Source organism: Trachypithecus francoisi, unplaced genomic scaffold, assembly GCF_009764315.1.
Source record: "Trachypithecus francoisi isolate TF-2019V2 unplaced genomic scaffold, Tfra_2.0 Lachesis_group5, whole genome shotgun sequence".
NCBI classification, from domain to species: domain Eukaryota; kingdom Metazoa; phylum Chordata; class Mammalia; order Primates; family Cercopithecidae; genus Trachypithecus; species Trachypithecus francoisi.
The window spans coordinates 27,128,745-27,136,313 of record NW_022681470.1 but is presented as its reverse complement, the minus strand read 5'-3'; the positions used below and the strand labels follow the sequence as shown (position 1 = coordinate 27,136,313).

The 7,569-nt window shown below is 42.5% G+C and overlaps 1 pseudogene; it reads left to right on the top strand.

Annotated features, from left to right (window-relative positions):
• The first annotated feature begins 403 nt into the window (after positions 1-403).
• LOC117074042 lies at positions 404-1,503 on the top strand (annotated as a pseudogene).
• Positions 1,504-7,569: the final 6,066 nt, after the last annotated feature.

The window sequence follows — 7,569 nt, the reverse complement described above, 5'->3', positions numbered from 1 at the left end:
TTTATTTCTCTTGAGTAAAAACAAACAGTAGATTTTCTAGGCTGCATGGTAAGTATGAATATGTTTAACTCTATAGTCTATTTATATGTTTAAACATCCAGAAATGACTATACAATTTTACATTCCCACCAGCAATGTGTATGAGCTCCCATTCCTCCATATAACTTGCCAAAACTTGGAATGGTGAGCGTTTAGAAATTTTACCATTCTAGTTGGGTGAGTATTTGCATTTTTTCTAATAACTAATGATCTTGAATATTTTAAAATGTGCTTATTTGCTATCTGCATATCTACTTTGGTGAGTTGTCTATTAAAATGTTTTGCTGCCCCTTCCCCTTCCCGGAGGGCCTTCCAGTGCAGTTCTCCTGGGCCTCGCTTCCCCTAGCCCCTGCGGTGGGTCCGAATGAGAGGTTCCGGAGTGCGTTCTGGAGCCCCAGCGTGGGATGGGTCCTGGGGGTAGACAGACACTGCTGGCCAGCCCGCCCCAACCGAGGTTCTTGGCACCCTCTTAAGAGCTTCAGCTGCTCCAATATTAGAATCCCAAGAAAATCAAAAGGCATTCAGGGATTTCTGCTCACCTGGAGAAAGGATGGAAATACTTCAACAAGGCATGGAAGGAAGTTTGACTGCATAAGACAACATGGCTGAGGTCTGAGATTTTACATGGAGTGATTCAAAAGTTGCTTGTGGACTCCTGTGTGAAGATACAAGACACAAATTTAACTTCTGAGGACAAAAAGTTTCCTGAGACCCTTGAACAGCAGCTACTCATAATGGAACTGACGTGGCTCTTAGGTCCTAGCCAGGAGAGGGAGATACCTTCACTGCTAGAGCTGGAGAAAGCAGACCTTCTGGAATCCATGCCACTCTCAGAGGATTTTGTTTGGATGAAGGCTCTGCTACAGCAAGAAGTGGAGGAGCAGCTCAAGAAGAAATGTTTCACTATGCTCTGGTACTACGATCCCAATTCAGATGCTGACAGTGAAACCATGAAGACAGCAGAGGTGTGGAAACTTGCAGAGGTCTGTGTGGGTAGGGAGCAGCAGTGCCAGGATGCCAACAGCCAGCAAAAGGAGCAGATGGTGCTGCTGGAGAAGAAGAGTGCCACCTACTCCCAGGTGCTTCTCCACTGCCTCACTTTGCTGCAGAGGCTTCCTCAGGAACACTGGCTGAAGACTCACTTGGAGTTAGACCACATCAATGCCCAGTACCTGGAAGTCAAGTGCGCTGCTATGATCCTTAAGCTGACGATGGAGGAGATAAAGATTTTGTCCGACACACTGCTGAGAAAGTGGAAGTTCATTGTCTGATTAGGGACCGTTTGGAAGGAGCCAGTCACCTACAGGAGTAGCACATGGAGAAGTCAAGACAAGTCCTGAACTCCTAGTTCCTATGAAATACTTGGGGAGGAGTTTGGCAGGCTGGTGAAAAGAGTCCACTCTACTCAAGCAGGCAACTGAGAAGCGGTAGGCCCTCCAGGAGTTCAACAAGGCCTACCGTTGAGCTCTGGCAGGACCAGGAAGCATGGCTTCTGCACAGCTGCTGCCTCCTAATCTTCCTGCTAGTAGGACCACCTTCACCTGGGGATGCCTTTGCTACAAGGGAGTGTGGAAATGTTTGCATTTGCTTGAAAGAGTGCATTTAGGCACCTTCCTAGTTTTTCTTTCTTGTTTGTAATGACTGGGCCTCTTCTGGAAAATCTAGCAAGCAGATTTATATAATTTTTATGCACGGCTGTTTGTCAGTGTCAGCCCTGTATCGTATTTGATTATCTCCTGAATAAAGTTATCATATTATATCTTTAAAAATGTTTTGCTTATTTTTAAAATGTTGTCTTGATAATTGAAATTAAGTATTCTTTATGTATTTTGTACAAGTTCAGTATCAGATATAGCTTTTGAAAATATTTTCTTTCAGTCCATGGCCTACCTTTTTATTTTCTAAATGGTGTTTTTTAAAAGGCAAATGTTTTATATTTGGTAAAGTTCAATGTGTCTATTATTTCTATATCTTTTATGTGTGTGTGAGCATGTGTCCAGTCTAAGATATCTTTGTCTAGCTCAAGGTCCCGAAGATTTTTCTTGTATATTCTTCCAGAAATTTTTTGATTTTCACACTTACATTTAGGTCTATGATGCATTTTGAGTTAATTTTTTCTGTATGGTGAAAGTAAGGTTCAATGTTCACTTTTTGATTATGCCATTTGTTGATTAATGAATTCATTCCCCATTGAAATACCTTGGCATCTTTGTCAAAAATCACTGGGAGAGACAGAGGCAAGATAGCTGACCAGATGTAGCTAGTGTGAGCCCCTTCCACAGAGAAGGACCAAAATAGCAAGTAGATAATCACAAAACTAAGAGAGAACACTGGAATTCAACAGAGAAGTGATGAGAAACACTGAAAGCAAAGAAGGAGAGGGAATTGAGGCAGCTTGCTCAACCAAGATTGCCCGGGAGCTGGGAGAAGCTCCCAAATGCAGGGAAATAGTCAGTGAGACCTTCAGGGCTCCAAATTCTTGTCATGAACTTCAATTCTAGGCACTGGAGAGCCCCTCAACCCTCATGAGCATCAAAACTAACAAAGGGAGCTGTGTAGAGATTGTATAGAGGTATCGTTTCAGAAAGGAAACTTAGGCTGAGTCCCACAGGCTTCTGAGCCCTGTGCATCTGTAACATTGTGTCATTCTGACAGCTCAGCCCCCAGAGGACTTTGTCCTACCCTGGGACCATCACTGCCATAGCTGCCACTAGGCCAAGGAAAACAGGCACTTTCACATACTTCCGAGGACAAATGCCATCACTACTGCAGGCTATTGTGGGGCCAAGATGTGAAGAAACGGTACACGCCACAGCTGTCTGCCCATGCTGCTCCCACTGAGAGTGGCACTGCCCTCCCTGGTAGCAGGCCCACAGCCAGTGCCATTCTGACAGCCCAGTTTCCAAAGCACTATGATCTTCCCTGGGGCCACCAGGCCAAAGAAGAAGAGGGAAAGCTGGGCACTTTAACAAGCCTTGAGGACAAATACAACTGCTACTGCTGTAGGCTGCTAAGAGACCAAGGTGCAAGCAAACAGCAAGCTCCACAGCTTACTGCTTAAGCTGCTCCTGCTGAGCGTGGCCTTGTTCTCCCTGGAGGCAGCCTGCAGTGCAGTCACTGCTGCCCAAACCTGACAATTCTGCCAGCAGCCTAGGGATCACCTGCCCCTGCCTATCACAGACAGTGCCTGAAAGCACTTCCAGGGAACCTGAGGACAAGTTTATCAACTCAGTCCCATCTCCCTACTACTCTAGCATGCCATTTAGGGGCCTGGGGGTCTCTCAGCCCAGTTCACCACCAATGGTACATGAACATCCTAGTGGGGTCTGAAGCTGGGCTGACCCAACCTGTTGATACCACCACAGCTGGCAATCACCCATATGAGCCACCTGCAGGTCAGCAGACTGGCCCACCCAACTTATCACAACCACCACCAACACCAGAATGGACCACCTGGGCTCCAGTGGGTTGCTCCACCACTGCTTCTGCCATCACCCACATCACACCACTGCCTGGAGACCTAAGAACCCACCCACATACCTTGCCCACAGCTGCCACTACTGGCCTACCTGGACCCGCTAATATCAGTGGCAGCATACATCACTCTGGGGCTCAAGGGCAGGTATGCTCAGCCCACTGCTACCACCACTGGGGCCTGAAGACTGGCCCACCAGGCATCTTAGTACCCATAAAAACTTCATCATAGCCTCCATTCACAGCTACATCCTAAGCCACTAAGGAAATCACAAATACCACTGACACTGTTCATAGCTGAAGAAATCATACAGAGACTACCTTACTGCATACACCCAATATCAAAGCCAGAGTGACCTACTCAACCAAAAACAAATATACATCTTCAGAAATAAGTTCTACCCCATGAAATCAAATTCAAAACTTGAAAGAAGTGTCTGTTACACTAGATGTGCAGATATCAATGTAAGGATGCAGGAAACATGAACAAGCAAGGAAATACAACACCTCCAAAGGAACTCAATAATTTTCCAGCAGCAGATCCCAATTAAAGAAATTCACAAAATCCTAAATAAAAATGCACACTACCGATTTTAAAGTAGCTCAATGAGACACAAGAGAATTCTGAAAAAAAAAATTTAGAGGAATCAGAAAAATGATTCAGGTCATAAATTTAAAAGGTTGCCAGAAAGATAACTATTTTAAAAAAGAATCAAACAGAAGTTCTGAAACTGAATAATTCATTTACTAAAATGCAAAATATATTTGAAAGCTTCAAAAATAGGTAAGACCAAGCAGAAGGAAAACTCTCAGAACTTGAACACTGGTCTTTTGAAATAATCCAGTCAGAAAAAGATAAAGATAAAATAAAAAAGAATGAGCAAAGCTTTTGTGACATTTGGGACAACATAAAGTAATGGAATATTTGAATTACCAGTGTCCCTGAGGGCAAAGAGAGAAAGAAAAGATTAGAAAACCTATTTAACAAAATGCTAGATAAAAACTTCCCAAGTCTAGCAAGAGACATAGATACCCAGATACAGGAAGCTCAAAGATCCCCAAATGAATATAATGCAAAAAGTTCTTCTTGACAGCACATTGTGGGCAAACTGTCTACAGCCAAAGACAAAGGGAGGAGTCTTTAAAATGTAAAAGAAAGGCCTCTACACCTTTTTTTTTTTTTTTTTTGAGATGGAGTCTTGCACTGTCGCCTGGGCTGGAGTGCAATGGGGTGATCTCAGCTCACTGCAACCTCCACCTCCCAGGCTCACGCAATTCTCCTGCCTCAGCCTCCCAAGTAGCTGGGATTACAGGTGCACACCACCACACCTGGCTAATTTATTGTATTTTTAGTAGAGATGGGGTTTCACTGTATTGGCCAGGCTGATCTCAAACTCCTGACCCTGTGATCCACCTGCCTTGGCCTCCCAAAGTGCTGGCATTATAGGCATGAGTGCCACCACACCCGGCCCACATCTACACCTTTTAAAGAACACCCATCAGACTAATAGTGAATTTCTCAGCAGAAACCTTATAGGACAGGAGATAATGGAATGACATATTCAAAGCACTGAAAGAAGAATTTGCCATGACACTATGTCAACAAAATCACCCTTCATAAATGAAAGAAAAATAAACTCTTTCCCACACAAGCAAATGCTAAGGGAATTCATTACCACTAGACTGGTCTACAGGAAATGCTCAGGGGAATCTGAAGCTGAAAGGACATTTGCCATCATGAAAACACACAAAAGTATAAATTCAACAGTAAAGCAAACACACAAATGAGAAAGAGAAATAACTCAAATGGTACCACTACACATAATCACAAAACCACAAAGACAATAGAAAAAAAGGAAAGGAACTAAGAATATACAAAACAACCAGAAAACAATGAACAATATGACAAGGACAAAGCCTTACATATCAGCCATACCTCTGAATGTAAATGATTAAATTCCCCACTTAAAAATATGTAAGGCCGGGCGCGGTGGCTCAAGCCTATAATCCCAGCACTTTGGGAGGCCGAGACGGGAGGATCACGAGGTCAGGAGATCAAGACCATCCTGGATAACACGGTGAAACCCCATCTCTACTAAAAAATACAAAAAAACTAGCCAGGCGAGGTGGCGGGCGCCTGTAGTCCCAGCTACCCAGGAGGCTGAGGCAGGAGAATGGCATAAACCCGGGAGGCGAAGCTTGCAGTGAGCTGAGATCCAGCCACTGCACTCCAGCCCAGGCAACAGAGCGAGACTCCATCTCAAAAAAAAAAAAAAAAAAAAAAATGTAGACTGGCTAAATGGATAAAGAAACATGATCCAATTATATGCTTCCTACAAGAAGCATACTTTACCTGCAGAACACATATAGACTCAAGTAAAAAGAAGGAAAAGGTATTTCGCACAAATGGAAGACAAAAGCAAGCAGGAATAACTATACTTATATCAGATAAAACAGACCTTAAGACAAAAACAGTTAAAAAAATAATATATGCTTTTATTTCTGTTGGGTAAAAATACCTAGGAGTGGAAAGGTTGACTTATACTATAAATGTATAATTTTTTTTTTTGAGACAGGATCTTGCTCTGTTGCCCAGGCTGAAATGCAGTGGCTCTATCTCAGCTCACTGCAAACTCCACCTCTCAGGTTCAAGTGATTCTTCTGCCTTAGCCTACTGAATAGCTGGGATTACAGGTGTGCACCACCATGCCCAGTTAATTTTTGTATTTTTAGTAGAGATGGTGTTTCACCATGTTGGCCAGACTGGTCTCGAACTCCTGACATCAAGTGATCTGCCCGCCTCGGCCTTCCAAAGTGCTGCTATTACAGGCATGAGCCACCACGCCCAGCCATAATTTTTTAAGATACTGAAAAACCATTATTCAAAGTGGTTATTCACTTTATGTTCCCATCAGCAGTGTATGAACATTATATTTGCCATCTTACTGTATTTTTCCTAAAATTTACATTTTATTTAATAATGTTAACTGAAAAAGTCTCTTTCTTAAATATTCTAAAATACTTAAGATTTCTATGTTGACATTTCACTTGCGGATGAAAGGCCTTCAAGATGCAATCACTCTTAGGGAGACTATGCAACATGGTGGTGCATTTTTACTACAATTCAAAAAGTACTGTTTGACTCTGTTCATTTTTGTGTCAAAGCTGAGATGTGAACTTGAATTCTGTTGACAGCCATGTTTAAAGCTGGTCTGAGAGAATGGGACTGGCATGCAAATAAAGGGACAGTTAAAAAGAGACAAGTATAGGGGAGATAATAAAAAGTAGAGGCAGCACAGGCTGATAGAATTCAAACCCCTGGCTCCAGAATTTGGTTACATAGAACAATGTATTCTGCTTTTTGCTGTAGAGAGGGTAGTATTAATACATTCCATCTATCCTTGCCCACTGATACACATTCTAGTTGGTGAGACCATAATAACACAGGAAACAGTAAACAAAACAGAATATAACATACTGCTAACTGATACTTTTCTACCTCTACCACATTCCTTCCTAGGCTAGGGCTCCTACCCATGCAACCAGTGTCAGGCAATGTGAAAGGGAGAATCAATCCAATATGAGCCAGTAGAGGTAGAAAGAAACTGTATAGGTTTCTATTTTTCTGAAAGCCTTCTGTTTCAAGAAACTTTTGAGGCCTGTACACCTGTTAGACCTCCACCTGATGTCCTATAGCATTACTACCCCCTCCATCTCTTATGTTTCTACAGCATAAAACTTGTTCTTTTCCTTTTCAAGAGCCTGCAGGGATTTCTATGAGGAGTGTGTGTAGATGGATGGTATTTAGGTAACCATACTTCTGCTTGTAAACTATTGGTAAGATTTCATAATTTTATGCCCCTTTGCTTACTTTAAAATTCCTTATTGGGCTTTGCTACCATCAGTGAATTCTCACGTTTTTGGGAGTTTTTGAGTCATAAGGCCATTTTACACATTTGAAAGTTGTTCACAGATAAAACATATGAAAACTTGAAACCTTTCTCTTGTGAATAAACAAAATGTTTCAAATAAATCTTTCTTCTACTTGAGGCAGCC